General features: G+C 66.6%; 1 protein-coding gene across 1 annotated transcript in view; it reads right to left on the bottom strand.

The window, feature by feature from the left end:
• LOC142823571 (class I histocompatibility antigen, F10 alpha chain-like) overlaps window positions 1-18,272 on the bottom strand; it is a 32,850-nt gene that overhangs the window by 2,171 nt on the left and 12,407 nt on the right. The window lies entirely within an intron of this gene.

Below are 18,272 nucleotides of genomic sequence, written 5' to 3'. Positions count from 1 at the left end.
GCTGGGCCGGCGGGACCCGCCATGGGAGTGGGAAGCAGGGGAGGGGGCGGGTATGAAGAGCAGAAGGGGGAGGGGCTGGGCATTGGGGGGGCAGTGGCAGAGTGGGGGGGCGGGTATGAAGAGCATAAGGGGGAGGGGCTGGGCATTGGGGGCAGTGGCAGAGTGGGGGGGCGGGTATGAAGAGCAGAAGGGGGAGGGGCTGGGCATTGGGGGGCAGTGGCAGAGTGGGGGGGCGGGTATGAAGAGCATAAGGGGGAGGGGCTGGGCATTGGGGGCAGTGGCAGAGTGGGGGGGCGGGTATGAAGAGCAGAAGGGGGAGGGGCTGGGCATTGGGGGGCAGTGGCAGAGTGGGGGGGCGGGTATGAAGAGCATAAGGGGGAGGGGCTGGGCATTGGGGGCAGTGGCAGAGTGGGGGGGTGGGTATGAATGGCAGAAGGGGGAGGGGCTGGGCATTGGGGGGCAGTGGCAGAGTGGGGGGGCGGGTATGAAGGGCAGAAGGGGGAGGGGCTGGGCATTGGGGGCAGTGGCAGAGTGGGGGGGCGGGTATGAAGGGCAGAAGGGGGAGGGGCTGGGCATTGGGGGGGCAGTGGCAGAGTGGGGGGGCGGGTATGAAGAGCAGAAGGGGGAGGGGCTGGGCATTGGGGGGGAGTGGCAGAGTGGGGGGGCGGGTATGAAGGGCAGAAGGGGGAGGGGCTGGGCATTGGGGGGCAGTGGCAGAGTGGGGGGGCGGGTATGAATGGCAGAAGGGGGAGGGGCTGGGCATTGGGGGGGAGTGGCAGAGTGGGGGGGCGGGTATGAATGGCAGAAGGGGGAGGGGCTGGGCATTGGGGGGGAGTGGCAGAGTGGGGGGGCGGGTATGAAGAGCAGAAGGGGGAGGGGCTGGGCATTGGGGGGGCAGTGGCAGAGTGGGGGGGCGGGTATGAATGGCAGAAGGGGGAGGGGCTGGGCATTGGGGGGGAGTGGCAGAGTGGGGGGGCGGGTATGAAGAGCAGAAGGGGGAGGGGCTGGGCATTGGGGGGGAGTGGCAGAGTGGGGGGGCGGGTATGAAGGGCAGAAGGGGGAGGGGCTGGGCATTGGGGGGCAGTGGCAGAGTGGGGGGGCGGGTATGAAGAGCAGAAGGGGGAGGGGCTGGGCATTGGGGGGGCAGTGGCAGAGTGGGGGGGCGGGTATGAAGAGCAGAAGGGGGAGGGGCTGGGCATTGGGGGGGCAGTGGCAGAGTGGGGGGCGGGTATGAAGGGCAGAAGGGGAGGGGCTGGGCATTGGGGGGGCAGTGGCAGAGTGGGGGGGTGGGTATAAATGGCAGAAGGGGGAGGGGCTGGGCATTGGGGGGGGCAGTGGCAGAGTGGGGGGGCGGGTATGAAGGGCAGAAGGGGGAGGGGCTGGGCATTGGGGGCAGTGGCAGAGTGGGGGGGCGGGTATGAATGGCAGAAGGGGGAGGGGCTGGGCATTGGGGGCAGTGGCAGAGTGGGGGGGCGGGTATGAAGAGCAGAAGGGGGAGGGGCTGGGCATTGGGGGGGCAGTGGCAGAGTGGGGGGGCGGGTATGAAGGGCAGAAGGGGGAGGGGCTGGGCATTGGGGGGCAGTGGCAGAGTGGGGGGGCGGGTATGAAGGGCAGAAGGGGGAGGGGCTGGGCATTGGGGGCAGTGGCAGAGTGGGGGGGCAGGTATGAAGGGCAGAAGGGGGAGGGGCTGGGCATTGGGGGGGCAGTGGCAGAGTGGGGGGGCAGGTATGAAGAGCAGAAGGGGGAGGGGCTGGGCATTGGGGGGGGCAGTGGCAGAGTGGGGGGGCGGGTATGAAGGGCAGAAGGGGGAGGGGCTGGGCATTGGGGGCAGTGGCAGAGTGGGGGGGCGGGTATGAATGGCAGAAGGGGGAGGGGCTGGGCATTGGGGGCAGTGGCAGAGTGGGGGGGCGGGTATGAAGAGCAGAAGGGGGAGGGGCTGGGCATTGGGGGGGCAGTGGCAGAGTGGGGGGGCGGGTATGAAGGGCAGAAGGGGGAGGGGCTGGGCATTGGGGGGCAGTGGCAGAGTGGGGGGGCGGGTATGAAGGGCAGAAGGGGGAGGGGCTGGGCATTGGGGGCAGTGGCAGAGTGGGGGGGCAGGTATGAAGGGCAGAAGGGGGAGGGGCTGGGCATTGGGGGGCAGTGGCAGAGTGGGGGGGCAGGTATGAATGGCAGAAGGGGGAGGGGCTGGGCATTGGGGGGCAGTGGCAGAGTGGGGGGGCGGGTATGAATGGCAGAAGGGGGAGGGGCTGGGCATTGGGGGGCAGTGGCAGAGTGGGGGGGCGGGTATGAAGGGCAGAAGGGGGAGGGGCTGGGCATTGGGGGGGCAGTGGCAGAGTGGGGGGGCAGGTATGAATGGCAGAAGGGGGAGGGGCTGGGCATTGGGGGGCAGTGGCAGAGTGGGGGGGCGGGTATGAAGGGCAGAAGGGGGAGGGGCTGGGCATTGGGGGGGCAGTGGCAGAGTGGGGGGGCGGGTATGAAGGGCAGAAGGGGGAGGGGCTGGGCATTGGGGGGGCAGTGGCAGAGTGGGGGGGCGGGTATGAAGGGCAGAAGGGGGTCGGGTGGGGTATTGGGGGGGCAGTGGCAGAGTGGGGGGCAGGTATGAAGGGCAGAAGGGGGAGGGGCTGGGCATTGGGGGGCAGTGGCAGAGTGGGGGGGTGGGTATGAAGGGCAGAAGGGGAGGGGCTGGGCATTGGGGGCAGTGGCAGAGTGGGGGGGCGGGTATGAAGAGCAGAAGGGGGAGGGGCTGGGCATTGGGGGGCAGTGGCAGAGTGGGGGGGTGGGTATGAAGGGCAGAAGGGGAGGGGCTGGGCATTGGGGGGCAGTGGCAGAGTGGGGGGCAGGTATGAAGAGCAGAAGGGGGAGGGGCTGGGCATTGGGGGGGGCAGTGGCAGAGTGGGGGGGGGCGTCAGCCAGGGCCCCCGGGGTGTTTGGCAGCTGCCGGCTTCCCATGCAGCTGATGGCAAAACCCACCAACCCCCCGGCTGTGGGGCAGCTGCTCTCAGACTCCTTCTACCGTCCCGAGGGAGACTGGGGCACCGGCGCCCGCACACGCCCCTTCCTGTCCCTCGCACTGGGGTCCCGCTCCAGGTGCCTTTCAGCCCCTCCCTGTGCGGGGCCCAGTGGCTTTAGGGGGGCTCCTGCGGGGGTTCAGTTTGGAACATACTATGGAGCTGGGCTCTGTGGTGTCTGCAACCAGTGTCTGCAGCTGCAGGATTCCCGTTGGGGGCTGCACCTTCGCCCGCCCGTTCGGTCGGTTTCCCCGTGTCTGTGGGGTGCCCCCTTCGCCCGCCCGTTCGGTCGGTTTCCCCGTGTCTGTGGGGTGTCCCCTTCGCCCGCCCGTTCGGTCGGTTTCCCCGTGTCTGTGGGGTGCCCCCTTCCCCCGCCCGTTCGGTCGGTTTCCCCGTGTCTGTGGGGTGCCCCCTTCGCACGCCCTTCGGTCGGTTTCCCCGTGTCTGTGGGGTGCCCCCTTCGCACGCCCTTCGGTCGGTTTCCCCGTGTCTGTGGGGTGCCCCCTTCGCCCGCCCGTTCGGTCGGTTTCCCCGTGTCTGTGGGGTGCCCCCTTCGCCCGCCCGTTCGGTCGGTTTCCCCGTGTCTGTGGGGTGTCCCCTTCGCCCGCCCGTTCGGTCGGTTTCCCCGTGTCTGTGGGGTGCCCCCTTCGCCCGCCCGTTCGGTCGGTTTCCCCACGTCTGTGGGGTGCCCCCTTCGCCCGCCCGTTCGGTCGGTTTCCCCACGTCTGTGGGGTGCCCCCTTCGCCCGCCCGTTCGGTCGGTTTCCCCACGTCTGTGGGGTGCCCCCTTCGCCCGCCCGTTCGGTCGGTTTCCCCACGTCTGTGGGGTGCCCCCTTCGCCCGCCCGTTCGGTCGGTTTCCCCATGTCTGTGGGGTGCCCCCTTGGGAAGTGAAGCGCTGCCGCGGGGGCTTCCGGGCTGTTCTCCCAGCCCTGGGGTGTTTACTACTCTAGGGAGGCTGGTACCAAGCGGCCCAGCTACATTCCCCTCCTGGACCAGGCCCTGCGCCCCACGAAATCCAGACCGGCCTCCTCCCTGGGGGACCCTGAAACGAGCTGTTCTCCCATCCCCGGGGTGTTTAATACTCTAGGGTGGCTGGTACCAAGCGGCCCAGCTACATCCCCCTCCTGGGCCAGGCCCTGCGCCCCACGAAATCCAGACCCGCCTCCTCCCTGGGGGATCCTGAAACGAGCTGTTCTCCCATCCCCGGGGTGTTTAATACTCTAGGGAGGCTGGTACCCTCCTGGCCCAGGCCCTGCGCCCCACGAAATCCAGACCGGCCTCCTCCCTGGGGGACCCTGAAACGAGCTGTTCTCCCACCCCTGGGGTGTTTAATACTCTAGGGTGGCTGGTACCCTCCTGGGCCAGGCCCTGCGCCCCACGAAAACCAGACCGGCCTCCTCCCTGGGGGACCCTGAAACGAGCTGTTCTCCCACCCCTGGGGTGTTTAATACTCTAGGGTGGCTGGTACCCTCCTGGGCCAGGCCCTGCGCCCCACGAAATCCAGACCGGCCTCCTCCCTGGGGGATCCTGAAACGAGCTGTTCTCCCATCCCCGGGGTGTTTAATACTCTAGGGTGGCTGGTACCAAGCGGCCCAGCTACATCCCCCTCCTGGGCCAGGCCCTGCGCCCCACGAAATCCAGACCCGCCTCCTCCCTGGGGGACCCTGAAACGAGCTGCTCCAACATCCGCCAGTCCAGGTGTCGAGAGACTTTCTCTGCCTCCCGCCCCGAGGCGACGCGTCCCCAGGCCACATGGGGACGGGGGAATCCCCCAGGACTGTGGAGGTTTCTGGTTCTAAAGTCTCTCTAATCCCCCTTGGCATGTTGACGGGGACACGTCCTCTCAGCTGCCCCCGGGCTCCCGGCAGCTGCCCCTTTGAATCACGCAGATGCACAAGCAGAGCTAGTGACACGCCTTGTGCACACGGCCGCCTCGCTACCAGCCGCGTCGCGCCGGCAGAGCCCAGCTCACAGCGTCAGGTACAACGGGCCGAGTGGACACGCCTGTCCCCGTGTCACTGGGCTGCTCTGGTTTATCGGGAGCTGGCTAGGCCGTGCCCACAGGGAGAGCCGCACCAGTGCGATGACACGTCACTGGTTCAGTTACACCGGTGCAAAGCCTCGTGCGCTCACACTTATGCTGACACAAGGCAGGGACGTGAAAGGTTCACCCGTGAGCCTCACTCTGAACGCCAGCCCCCAGCTGTGCCTGTCTGCAGCAGGCCCAGGGGTGCTGCGGGGGAGGGAGCCGCTCCACCCTGCTGTGGGGGGGGGGAGCAGAGGGGGGGTTCAGCCCTGCGGAGCCGCAGTCCCCCCCTTTCATTGGTTAACCAGTTAAACATGTGTCCTCAAGCAGCACCTGGCCCGCCCCCCAGCGCTGGGGACAGGAGCCGGCCCGGGCCAGAACCAGACCCCGGGCTGAGAGCAGAGTCTGGAATGGCTGAGACCCCATGTCCCAGCCCCCCATCTCTTTCCCCATCCCCTGTGCCCCTTCCCCCCACACTCCAACCCCCCCCCCGCTGCCCCCACTCACCGGCCTGGCGCCCCTGGAGGGCCACAGCGCCCAGCAGCAGCAATAGAAAGGGGGCCATGGCTGGGACCACCTAACAGCTGTTGGAATCCTGAGACCAGCTGGGAAGGCTCCAGCCAATGGGAGCGCACAGCCCCGCCGCGTCATCGGTCGCCGGGAAGAACCAGGCTGGGCAGCTTGGGCTGGGAAAAGCGAAACTCAAAGTTTGGGTGAGCACAACGGGGAATCCCGGGATGAGCCCCGCCCCCAGCCCCGAGGCCCCGCCCCCTGGCCCATGCATCCCACACAGAGCCCCGCCCCAGCCCCGAGGCCCCGCCCCCTGGCCCATTCATCCCACAGAGCTCCGCCCCCAGCCCCGAGGCCACGCCCCTGGCCCATGCATCCTACACAGAGCCCCGCCCCCAGCCCCGAAGCCCCGCCCCCTGGCCCATGCATCCCACAGAGCCCCGCCCCCAGCCCCCGTCCCCTGGCCCCTGCATCCCACACAGAGCCCCGCCCCCAGCCCCGAGGCCCCGCCCCCTGGCCATGCATCCCACAGAGCCCCGCCCCACCGCTGAGGGCCCGCCCCCTTTCCCAGCTGCAGGCAGGGCAGACTTACCCATTAGGCACAGGGCCTGGGGCCCATGATACTTTTAGGGGCCCACGAGAATGATTTCATTTTTTCTCACATCGGAAAAGAATGAAACGTTCAGGGCCCACGAACATCTATTCCATTGTGCCTCAAACAGCAAACAAATAAAATGTTGAAATATTTAAAGTTCTATCAAAAATGTTTAATTTTTTTTAATGGAGGAAGGGGCCCACCTCGGGCCCACGGAAATCACAGTGCGGCCCTGGCTGCAGGGCAAGCGCCAGCTTTGCTACCAGGCTGGGAGGGGCACCCCACCCCAAATCCAGCTACTGGGCTCCCACACTCCCCTCCCAGCACTGCCCTCACCAGGCACAGGGCCCAAGCAACTAACCTGCATCCTGACTGCCAGCCTCCGCTCCAACCACTAGTCCCCACTCCCCTCCCAGAGCTGGGAGAGACCCCAGCCCCCTCCCCCGCTCCAACCACTAGCCCCCACTGCCCTGCTCCAGTCAGGGAGAGAACCTGCTCTAACCACTGGACCTGACTGCCCTTCCAGAGGTGGGACAGACCCAGGCCCCTTGGCCCCCATTCCCTGCGCTTCCCACTATCTCCCGCTCCCCTCCCAGAGACCCCAGGAACCCTGGCTCCCAGCCCCCCAGCTCTAACCAATAGACCCCACTCCCCTCCCAGAGCCGGGACAGACCCAGACGCCCTGACCCCCAGGCCTGGCCCTAGAGGGAGGCTGGCAGGGCTGCAGCCCCCCAGCTCCGTGGCAAGGCCTTTGCCTCACACACCCCAGCATGAGCTGACTCACTGGAAGGTGCCCGGGTGCCCAGCTGGAGCTGAAACCGCACCCGGCTCCCTGCACGAGGCACCAACGCCCCGTCGGCCTCCATCGGGTCCCGTTCGGTTTCCGAGAAATCACCAGGGCCGGGTTGGCGGGGGGGCTGGGGATGGACACGAGGGGGGGCGGGGGGGAGACGTGTGACCCCGTGACCCCACTTGGCCCCCAACCAGCCCAGTTCCACAGGGACAGGCCTGCGGTTTGGGGCTTGGTCTGACCCGGCCCTCGCGGCCTGAGGTTCACACCTGCTGCCTGGTCACCTGCCTCCTCCCGCCTGTGGCAGCCCAGACACCCAGGGCGGGGGGCTCCTAGAGGGGCAGGGCTGGAGCGAGAGCGCCCCCCATGGGCCAGCACTGGTCAGGCAGCAACCCCAGCCCAGCAGCCCCACGGCACAGAGCTCCCTACCCCAGTGTCTTACCCATCGGCCCAGAGCTCCTGGCCCCTCGCCCGGCTCACACCCCTGGTCTGATCTCAGGGCACCTCTCACCCTGGGTAAATGCAGCTGGCTGGGACAGGGCAGAGGGAGGGGGCAGGGCCAGCGTGAGGGGTTGGGGGGCAGAGCTGGTGCAAGGGGTCAGGACCCCCTTAGGACTGACCCCTGAGGTGCTGAGCCCCCTCTGGGCCTGTTCTCCAGCCAGCTGGGGCCCCCCATCTTGTAGAGCCAGACCCGTCCCCCCAGGGTCCCAGCCATGCCCCCGGTTTTAGGCCTGGGCGGAGAGCAGCCTGGCAAGGGGCCCGTCTGCAGCACTCGGGTGCCAGCCTCTCGGGCAGCCGGGCCCTCGACCAATCAGCGCCAGGCTGTGGGCGTTCATGGGGTGTGCGCCCCCTTTCTCCATGGGAGGGGGAGCTGCACAGACCCCCCCCCCCGGTAACAATCCCTGTCCGGGGTTAGCAGTAGCCCCTGTGCTGGGGGGCTGTACAGACCCCCCGTAACAATCCCTGCTGGGGGTTAGCAGTAGCCCCTGTGCTGGGGGGCTGTACAGACCCCCCGTAACAATCCCTGCCGGGGTTAGCAGTAGCCCCTGTGCTGGGGGGCTGTACAGACCCCCCCCCGGTAACAATCCCTGTCCGGGGTTAGCAGTAGCCCCTGTGCTGGGGGGCTGCACAGACCCCCCGTAACAATCCCTGCTGGGGGTTAGCAGTAGCCCCTGTGCTGGGGGGCTGTACAGACCCCCCCCGGTAACAATCCCTGTCCGGGGTTAGCAGTAGCCCCTGTGCTGGGGGGCTGTACAGACCCCCCCCGGTAACAATCCCTGCCCGGGGGTTAGCAGTAGCCCCTGTGCTGGGGGGCTGCACAGACCCCCCGTAACAATCCCTGCCGGGGTTAGCAGTAGCCCCTGTGCTGGGGGGCTGCACAGACCCCCCGTAACAATCCCTGCTGGGGGTCAGCAGTAGCCCCTGTGCTGGGGGGCTGCACAGACCCCCCGTAACAATCCCTGCCGGGGTTAGCAGTAGCCCCTGTGTTGGGGGGCTGCACAGAACCCCCGTAACAATCCCTGCTGGGGGTCAGCAGTAGCCCCTGTGCTGGGGGGCTGTACAGACCCCCCGTAACAATCCCTGCCGGGGTTAGCAGTAGCCCCTGTGCTGGGGGGCTGTACAGACCCCCCATAACAATCCCTGCTGGGGGTTAGCAGTAGCCCCTGTGCTGGGGGGCTGCATAGACCCCCCCCGTAACAATCCCTGCCGGGGTTAGCAGTAGCCCCTGTGCTGGGGGGCTGTACAGACCCCCCGTAACAATCCCTGCCGGGGTTAGCAGTAGCCCCTGTGCTGGGGGGCTGTACAGACCCCCCCCGGTAACAATCCCTGCCCGGGGGTTAGCAGTAGCCCCTGTGCTGGGGGGCTGCACAGACCCCCGTAACAATCCCTGCCTGGGGTTAGCAGTAGCCCCTGTGCTGGGGGGCTGCACAGACCCCCCGTAACAATCCCTGCCGGGGTTAGCAGTAGCCCCTGTGTTGGGGGGCTGCACAGAACCCCCGTAACAATCCCTGCTGGGGGTCAGCAGTAGCCCCTGTGCTGGGGGGCTGCACAGACCCCCCGTAACAATCCCTGCCGGGGTTAGCAGTAGCCCCTGTGCTGGGGGGCTGCATAGACCCCCCCCGTAACAATCCCTGCCGGGGTTAGCAGTAGCCCCTGTGCTGGGGGGCTGTACAGACCCCCCGTAACAATCCCTGCCGGGGTCAGCAGTAGCCCCTGTGCTGGGGGGCTGTACAGACCCCCCGTAACAATCCCTGCCGGGGTCAGCAGTAGCCCCTGTGCTGGGGGGCTGTACAGACCCCCCGTAACAATCCCTGCCGGGGTCAGCAGTAGCCCCTGTGCTGGGGGGCTGTACAGACCCCCCGTAACAATCCCTGCCGGGGTTAGCAGTAGCCCCTGTGCTGGGGGGCTGCACAGACCCCCCGTAACAATCCCTGCCCGGGGGTTAGCAGTAGCCCCTGTGCTGGGGGCTGCACAGACCCCCCGTAACAATCCCTGCCGGGGGTCAGCAGTAGCCCCTGTGCTGGGGGGCTGCATAGACCCCCCGTAACAATCCCTGCCGGAGGTCAGCAGTAGCCCCTGTGCTGGGGGGCTGCATAGACCCCCCGTAACAATCCCTGCCGGAGGTTAGCAGTAGCCCCTGTGCTGGGGGGCTGCATAGACCCCCCGTAACAATCCCTGCCGGAGGTTAGCAGTAGCCCGTGCTGGGGGGCTGCATAGACCCCCCCCCGTAACAATCCCTGCCGGGGGTCAGCAGTAGCCCCTGTGCTGGGGGGCTGCATAGACCCCCCCCGTAACAATCCCTGCCGGGGGTCAGCAGTAGCTCGTGCTGAGGGGCTGCACAGGCAGGTGGTGGCGCTCAGCGCAGAACTCGCCAGCCACGTCACGCGCCGGAGAAACCAGCCCCAGGGAATCTCCCCACAGCTGGTCTAAGGAGCCGACCCGCACAGCCTGGCCCAGCCGGCCCCGGGCCCCTCTCAGGACAGGCCTGCAGCCCCTCAGCACCCAGACCCCAAACCTAGCTGGCCACAGGGCATTCACAGAGTCCCTGTTGACAGAGCGGCCTGCCCCACCTCACCAGATGGGCCGTAGTAGTCAGCTCCCACGGCCATCAGACCCTGCGTGGGGGGCACTTCCGACCCCTCTTTAGTGCCGGCCCTGCAACCCACAGGCACTGCCCCCCCCACCTTCTGCTGTGTCTGGCGGGATCCCCCTTTCCCCACGCTCCCCAGGGGAAGTGGCCGGGTCACCAGCGCTCTTGATGCCACCAAGACACTCGGCTCAGGGGCCACGGGACCCCTCGTGGGGTTTCTAAATGTACAGGAGAACCCGGCTCCCCTGAGACACACACAACTACCCCCACTCCGCACCCGCACAGGAGAACCTGGGCCGGCAGGACAGGGGGTGCCCCAGAGGCTGGGGATTGTACCTGGGGGGAGGGGGTGTCCCTGTCACCCTGCCCCGTCCCACTCTCTATCCTGCCCATTAGGGGTCCAATGGCTGGGTGCACGTTCTCACCTTGTGCCAGCCCTGCCCTGGCTCCCCAATGGCTGCCCCCCACCACGGGGCAGAGTCATGGGGTAGCAGGGCCTGTGCTAGGCAGCGGTGGGGGGCTCACTCTGCCTCCCTGCAAGCGCCCACCAGGGGGCTGGGCCTGCTGCAGCCCATACACTGAGCCCCCCCTCATGTGCCCCCCCCACACTTCACCCCCTTGCCAGTCCCCCCCACGTCACCCCCCACCTGGTCCCTGAGCATGGGGCAGTGTTGACCCTGGTGTAGATCCATGGGATGACAGGAACAGAGGGAGCGCAAGTCTGGGGAAGGGGAGAGGGTCTGTGCCCCAGGGACACCCCCCAGAGAAGGGTCACGTCCCCAGCACTGACTCCTCCCCCCCCTACACACACACCAGTGTCCCTGGGGCAGCTGGACCCAAACCCTTTGCACTGCTCCTCAGCCCCACAGCTCTGTTATTACAGCCCAAGCCCAGAGGGGACCAGAGTCTGAGAGCTAGAACCCAGAGTCTGTGTGAGCGGGGGGCCCCCCCTCTCTGGGCTGTGACCCGGCCGCCCCAACACAAGCCCAGCGCCGCCCCCGTGTTCACATCCCAAGGACAGGCAGAAATCAGTGGGGAGGTCTGTGACAGTGCGTCAGGGTTCTGCCCAATCCTGCACCCCCATAGTGGCCAAACAGACTCCCCCAGCCGGTAGAACAGAGGGTGTTTATTGCTTCTCCAGGATACAGCCCAGCACAGATGGAATCCGGTCACAGGGCAGGCCTAGGATGCCTCAGCCCCCTTGAGATGGGGGAGCCTGGGCCCCTAAATCCCAGCCCCTTGCCTAGGCTGCTTCCCCCATGATTCCAGACAGAAACTAAAACTCTCTCCCAGCCCTGCCCCCCAGCCAGGAGCTGGTCTCCCCCCTTCCCTGTGTCTCTCCCTGGGAAGTGAGGGGTCAGACAGGTTGGGAGCCCCTTGCCTAGTGACTCAGCCCCTGCCCTGCTGGGCTGTGCTACCATCCAAGCCCAGCCACCAGCAAGGCCCCCCCCATCACACTGGGCTAGAGAGCAGACAGCCCCCCCCCACTACATCGCAGTGCCCCAGTCAGGAGGTTCCTCAGCCGCACCAGAGGGGGCAGGTCTGTACCCGACCACGGTCCCTGGCCCCGGACATGGGCTCAGACCCACATCCGACAGTCCCATGCCTCAGCTCTGAGCAGTTTTGGGGAGGGGGGAGGGACTGGCCCATTGGGATGCCATGCCCCCGTTTCATGGAAATGAGATTAACAGTTGCTCATCAGGATATCCAGGGTGACACCCTCCATATCTCCCATCCACACACTGAACCCCACAAGGTGTCCCCACTCCACGTGTAATGTCACACACAGCAACGCCCACACCAGAGCAGGATAGACAGACCCAGGGGGTCGTGCCGGGCCGATCGCTGGGTTCCCTGCAATCATTCGCTCACGGCACCTCTGAGCTACGGCCGTTCACGTCCATAAGCCCCTTTCATAAAGCGGGGGGGGGGGGGGGGGGGGCAGGGGCCGTCACAACCGTTGTCTGAACTCAGGACCCGGAGCCGTCAGCGCTGAGGGACTTGTCCGCTTGATGGTCACAAGCGGGTTTGGTTTGCACAGCTGGTGCATGGTGGGTTTAGGATCCAGGCAGCGCCAGGGTGGTGCCCAGACAGGGCAGTGGTGATAGCCATGTGGCTCTGTGTGCACGCTCCTGTGTGCTGGGCTGTCTGAGTCACACCGCAGCCTCCAGGAGAGCCCCCACAGAGACCACAAACTAGATCCGGGCAGCTCTAGAACATACTGGAGCTGGCGGAGAATTCATAAGCTGTGGGGAGAAGGAGCCAGGTCAGCACCTGGGATGCAGGGTCCCCCCCCCCCACCTGCCCACCCTGCCCAAGTGAATCCAAGCCAGGTGTTTGCCTTGTGCCCAGACACCACGGGGATGGGCCACCCACCCCCAGCCCAGCCATCAGTGTCGCTGGCCAGGCCCCACTGCGGCTGCGCCCCAGCCCCTGGAAGGCCGTAGAGGTTGGGGGTGCCCAGTCCCCACCCCAGGCGACCGTGTCCCAGGGTCACAGCGACAGGGACGGGGAGGACTCAGCACTCACCTACAGCTGCTCTGTACTCGTCTTTCTTCTTCCCTGCAGAGGGGGGGGGGGGGGGGGGGGGGGTCAGTGAGCCCGGCAGCTCCCGGGGCTGGAAACGGCTCTGAGCCGAGTCTGCAGCCCAGCACCAACGCCTGGAGCCTGGGGCTGCCTCAGAGACCCTGATACCCCATCCCGGGGGGAGACCGGCTCCATCAGAACCCCCCCTGGATTTCCAGATGCCGGTGGGGCTGGCCCCGAAGTGGCTCCATTGGGGGCTCCAGTCCCAGTGGGGGATTCCCAGGCAGGGGTGCATCTGGTCCTGACCTGTCCAGGGATCTCCCAGCCCAGGCGCTAGGGGGATGGGCTGTTCACATGGCCTGACACAGACGCCCCGGGACCCTTCCCAGCACTCACTGAGGAAGACGACGGCTCCAGCGATGGCAACGACCAGCACCAGCAGGACCCCGACAACGACCCCCACGATCAGCGGCACGTTGGACTTGGGCGCTGAAACGGGAACAGGCCAGTGAGCAGGGGGACCCCAACCCCTCCCCCATTGCATGGACACTCGCCCTGCCCCCACAGCCGCCCCTCCCCCCACAGGGTCAGCCCCCTGCCCCCATTAGTGCCTGACAGCCGCACTTCCCATGGCCAGCCCCCTTACCCCAGTCCACGCGCAGATCCTCCGCCAGGCTGGGGTGCTCCACGCGGCAGGTGTATCGGCCTCCACTATTGGGGTCGATGTTGATGGTGGCCCGGGTCTGGAAGGTCCCGTCCCCACTAGGCAGCACTTCCCACTGGAACGTCTCCTCGGGCCTCGGCTCCCCGTCCCTCAGCCACACCACGGCCACGTCGCGGGGGTAGAAGCCGTGCACCCGGCAGGAGAGGGTGGTGAGCCCGTCCTGGCCTGGCCGGTCACTCACCTGCACCCGCGGGCGCTCTGGTGGGGGGGGAGGAGACAGAGTTAGAGGGGGAGAAAAACCAAACACCTTGCCCCTGACAGCGTGACTCAGGCGGTGCAGGCAGGGACTGTGAGGCAAAAGAGCCGACCCAGCCTTCTGGACATGGAATCCCCCTCGGGGCTGCCTATGGACGGGGGGTGACTGACCCATCCCCCTTCCCTGCCTCCCTCACCTTTCTTCTGCAGCGTCTCCTTCCCGTACTCCAGGTACTTCCGCAGCCACTCGATGCACTCCTGCTCCAGGTAGGCTTTCCACCGCTGGAGAACGGCCTTGTCCTCGTTCCAGCGGCGCTGGGTGATCTCAGCCTCTCTGACAGGCGCCACCCAGGTGTAGGAGCTTGTGTCGTAGCTGAGGAAGTTCTGCCCGTCGTAGCCGATCTGCCGGAAGCCCCCGGTGCTGCCGTCCTCCCGCAGCTCACAGCCGTACTTGTACTGAACAACGTGGAGCCCTGGAACAGACACACGCCGGGGTCACCCAAGGGCGGGGGCGGGGCCCCACAAAGCTGCCGGGGATCAGCAGCATTAACACCCCCCAAAGAACGGAGCCTGCACGTGGCTGTGTCCAGTGTCCCCACATCCCCAACAGCAGGGGCTGCGCAGCCACCAGGGGACCCCCCCCCATCACATCCACACTCCTGGAGACCCGCCTGTGCCCGACCACGGAGCCTGGGGTCCCTGCTGCCTGGGGCCCCCCAGCTCCTCTCCCCAGTTCCCCCTGCTGCTCCCCCCGGCAAGCTGCACCCTCCCATGGGCAACACCCCACCAAGCAGGAGGGGGACCCAGGGCTGCCCCATCACCCTCGGCAAGGGATTGGGGGGGGGTCCAACTCTGGTTCTAGTGCTTCCTGCCCCACCCCCGCAGTGACCCAGCAACACCCCTCACAACCCTGCCCCACCCCCTGCAGCTACTGCCCCCTCTGCCCCACTCAGCCCAGCTCCCCTCGCCCCAGGCACCCTGCCCCACGGACGCTTCCCCCAGTCCTGCCCCACCTGCCCATGGGGGCAGGAGCTGGCTGAGGGGCGGCAGGCCAACGGCAGGGAATCCCCAGCGGGGCAGCGGCCTGCAGCCCAAGCCCCAGGAGAAGTGCAGGGCCCGCGGGGTCTGGGCCTTCCTGGGCGACACCCCCTGGGCAGCCCAGACAGAGACGTGTCCCCGCGGCCGGGGGAAGGGCCCTAGAGGGGGGTTTCCTGCTCCCCAGCAAGGCCCCTGCACCCGCTGCAGCTCTGCCCTGTGGGCCACGGCGCTGCCACGCCCCTAGGTGCAGGGGTTGCAGATTGGGGGGGCACAGCCTGCCCAAGCCCCACGCAATGAGGGGTGCAGCGGGAGGGAGACGGGTCTCTGGTGCGACGGGCTCAGGGGCTGCCTGGGCCAGGCCAGTGCCGTGGGAGCAGGGATGCCCTGAACCCACAGGAGCCCCCCATGGGCCGGCAGGTGAGGAGTTGCCTCCCAGGGAGCAGCCCCCCCCGTGGGAACAGGAAACCTGTGGCACCCCTTGTACGGGTTGTTCTTGGAGCTGTGTTGCTCACGCCCATTCCCCTTTGGTCTGTGCACCGTGGGCAGGGGTTGCTGGGGAGTTTCCCTCGGGCACCCGCTGGGCCCTCAGGGGAGCTGCCATAACGGTGTATTTTCCTTCTCACTGGAACGCCCCAAGAGGCGCCCTTGGGCGGGAACATGGGGCGGGCGCAGCCAGACCTCACCCGGGAACAGACGGTACACGGGGTCTACAACGAGGGCCCTACCTCCTGCCACCCACCTGGCCAAGGTAACAGCCTCCGGGCAGGACAGGTCCCAGGGCGGGGACAGACAGGAACACGAAGCTAAAGGCTGGAGGGGAGACCCAGGAGCAGAAAGCACCAGATCCCAGACCCGAGCCCACTGGCTCCACACCTGGGACAGACCCTTTGCAGGCCCCTGAGGAAACGCTGCACCGTGGGGGCCGGAAAACAGACCCTGCTCCTGCCCCAGAGCGACAGGCCCCGAGGGCTGCTAGGGGCACAGCACAGGGGAGGGACCAGTCCTGAGCTGCAGGTGATGATAAGTGGGATGGGGCGTCCATAGGGGATCTGCCCCATGGCCACTAGGGAGCGCTGTGGCATTGTCCCCTCCTCCCCCCATTCGCCTGTGTCCCTGGGGGGGGAGGGGGGGTGATGTGCTGGTCTGGGCCCAGCCCCCTTAGTCCCTAGGCTCTGCTGGGATCTCAGGCACTGGTCCCACTGGCCGGCAGGGGGTGACTGGGGGCTGCCCCACGCAGAGGGATTTGCAGTGTGGGTCAGTGGTGCTCAGGCCCCTACACATCCCAGTGCCTGTGGGGAGCTGGCCATGTGGGGGTCCCCCATTACTTGGGGTCTGTGAGTGGAGCCCAGAGGCTCAGAGCCCCCCACTGTGGGGTCCGACAGCATCTCTGTCCCGGCAGCAGACACAGCCCCTCCATGCAGCATCCCTGGGCTCTGTCTGGGGAGCAGTGGGGCCAAGGGGCAGCTCGGCTGGGAAGTGACCCCACCCGGGCTGGGGGTCCCTGGGGGCGGCAGAGGCAGCTGGGGGTGGGACTGGTGCAGGTGTCTGGGGGAGCTGCACTGTGTAGGGCTGCAAACAATTCATTGCCATGTGCCCCCCCACGTCCCTCTGCAGCCCCCCAGCTCACACCTGAGAGCAAGTGGCCCCCAGGACCCCTGCCCCCATTCGCACCATCCTGACCCCAGTACCTGCCCCCTCCTGCCAGGCACAGCAGCCCCTTGGGGGTCCCCCACAATCCCCCGCCTCCCTCACAAGCACAGCCCCTCGGTCAGGCCCCACGTGCACACTGCCATGCCCACCTCCCCCCACAACCACGTGCCCCCTGCCAGCCCCGGGGTGCCTCTGTGCGCAGGCTCCCCATCCCTGCACAGTCAGTGCCCCACTCACAGCCCCCCACCCTAAGGGCCCCTGTTGGAGCTGCCCCTCCCTGTGACCTGGGCTCAGCGGCCCCGCACTCACCCGCGCTCTGGTTGTAGCGCCCGCGCAGGGTGTCCAGGTTCACTCGGAACAAGGTCTGCTGGCCTTGTAACAACTGGCTCTGCCGCTCCCAGTACTGCGGTCCCTCGTGCTGCGCTATCCAGTCCACACAGGGCTCCATCCTCCCCCGCTCGCTGCCGTAGCGCACGAAAAGCTGCCCGTCCACCAAGCCCACCATGCTGAACTGGGGCAGCCCCGGGCTGGGCTCTGACACCCCTGTGTAGAAATAGCGCAGGGAGTGCTGGCCTGTGGGGAGACAGGGGGTCAGAGCTGCCGGGACCAGGACACCACACCAGGACGGCCGCATGAGAGACAGGACCCCTGCAGCAGGGGAGGGGGCAGGAGTGGGGAGGGAAGGGAGCAGGGCGGGAGGGGTGAGCATGAGGAGGAGAGGGAGAGGCAGAGCAGGGGCAGGGATGGACAGTGGGGCTGGAGGATCCTGCGGACTGGCGCAGCAGGAGGGACCTTGGGGGCTGCAGGGGAGGGGCCCAGGAGGAACAGAGCTGGAGGGGGCTGTGAGCAGAAAGAGGACCTGGTGCTGCACAGACTGACTCCCAAGTCACTTCCCGCCGTCACACCCAGCGCATGGGACACACACACACGGTTGGAGGGCCAGGGACCAGGCTTGTCTGGGCCCACCAGTCCCGCAGCGTGTCGGGAGCTCAGACCCAGCAGGGTTGCCATGCAACTCCCCCCACCCCCAAGGGAACAGGGCACACGGGGCCTGCAGGATCAGGGCCTTGTTCCCCCGACTCTAGTGAGAGCCCGGAGCCTGCGTGCTGGGCGCCGTGCACAGGGACAGCCCTGCCCAGCCACTGAGCTTGGGGGACCAGGCCAAGCTAAGGGGACACTGAGTGCCCCCCTTTTCTCCCCTCAGCCTGGACCCCGAATCCCCCTGCCAGCCCCAGCTACTGTCCATCTCCCCCCCCTTCCTGCAGAGCCCAGGGGCCCGAGTCAATGGGGCAGCAAGGCCTGGACCCACCTCCTGGGTGCGGCTCCAAGCACGTGAGAGCAGCCGGGCTGGGTCAGAGCAAAGGCCCATCCAGCCCCGTGTCCTGTCGGCTCACAGTGCCCAGAGCCCCAGAGGGAGGGGACAGAACAGGGAACCACCCAGGGACCCCTCCCCTGTCCCCCATTCCCAACCTCCAGCAAAGTTCAGACAAACTTCTTCCAGCTCTTCTGAAGTGGGTTCTACCCATAAGAGCTCACGATGCTTGTGTGTGTGTGTATGTATATATATATATATATATATATATATATATATATATATAAATAAAACATTTGTTAGTCTCAAAGGTGTCACAGGATTGCTTGCTTTTTTTAAAAGGCCAGGGACCCCACGCTGCCCATCCTGGCTAACAGCCATTGAAGGACCCAACCTCCATGAATCTAACTAGATCTTTACTGAACCCTGTTAAAGTCCTGGTCTTCACCACATCCTCTGGCAAGGAGTTCCACAGGTTGACTGTGCGCTGGTGAAGAAAAACTTCCTTTGGTTTGTTTTAAACCTGCTGCCCATTCATTTCATTGGGTGATCTCTAGTTCCCGCCCCTGGAGAGGTGTGCTCAGCACAAGAGGTATCAGAGCGTCATCTGGAAGAAGGCTGTCAGGGTTCAATCTCCCCCCCCCCCCGATGATGGTGCAGCATCAGCCCCACCAGCCCCCAGGCTCACCCCAAACATCTGGCCCCTCCAGTCCTGCCCCACACCGTGGAGCATCTCTGGCAGGAACCACACAGCCAGGCTGACTCCTCCACTACAGATCCTTCTCTCCTCCCTCGGCCCTGCCCTT

Source organism: Pelodiscus sinensis, unplaced genomic scaffold (assembly GCF_049634645.1).
Source record: "Pelodiscus sinensis isolate JC-2024 unplaced genomic scaffold, ASM4963464v1 ctg105, whole genome shotgun sequence".
In the NCBI taxonomy this organism is placed as follows: domain Eukaryota; kingdom Metazoa; phylum Chordata; order Testudines; family Trionychidae; genus Pelodiscus; species Pelodiscus sinensis.
This window is presented reverse-complemented; position numbering and strand designations above follow the sequence as displayed.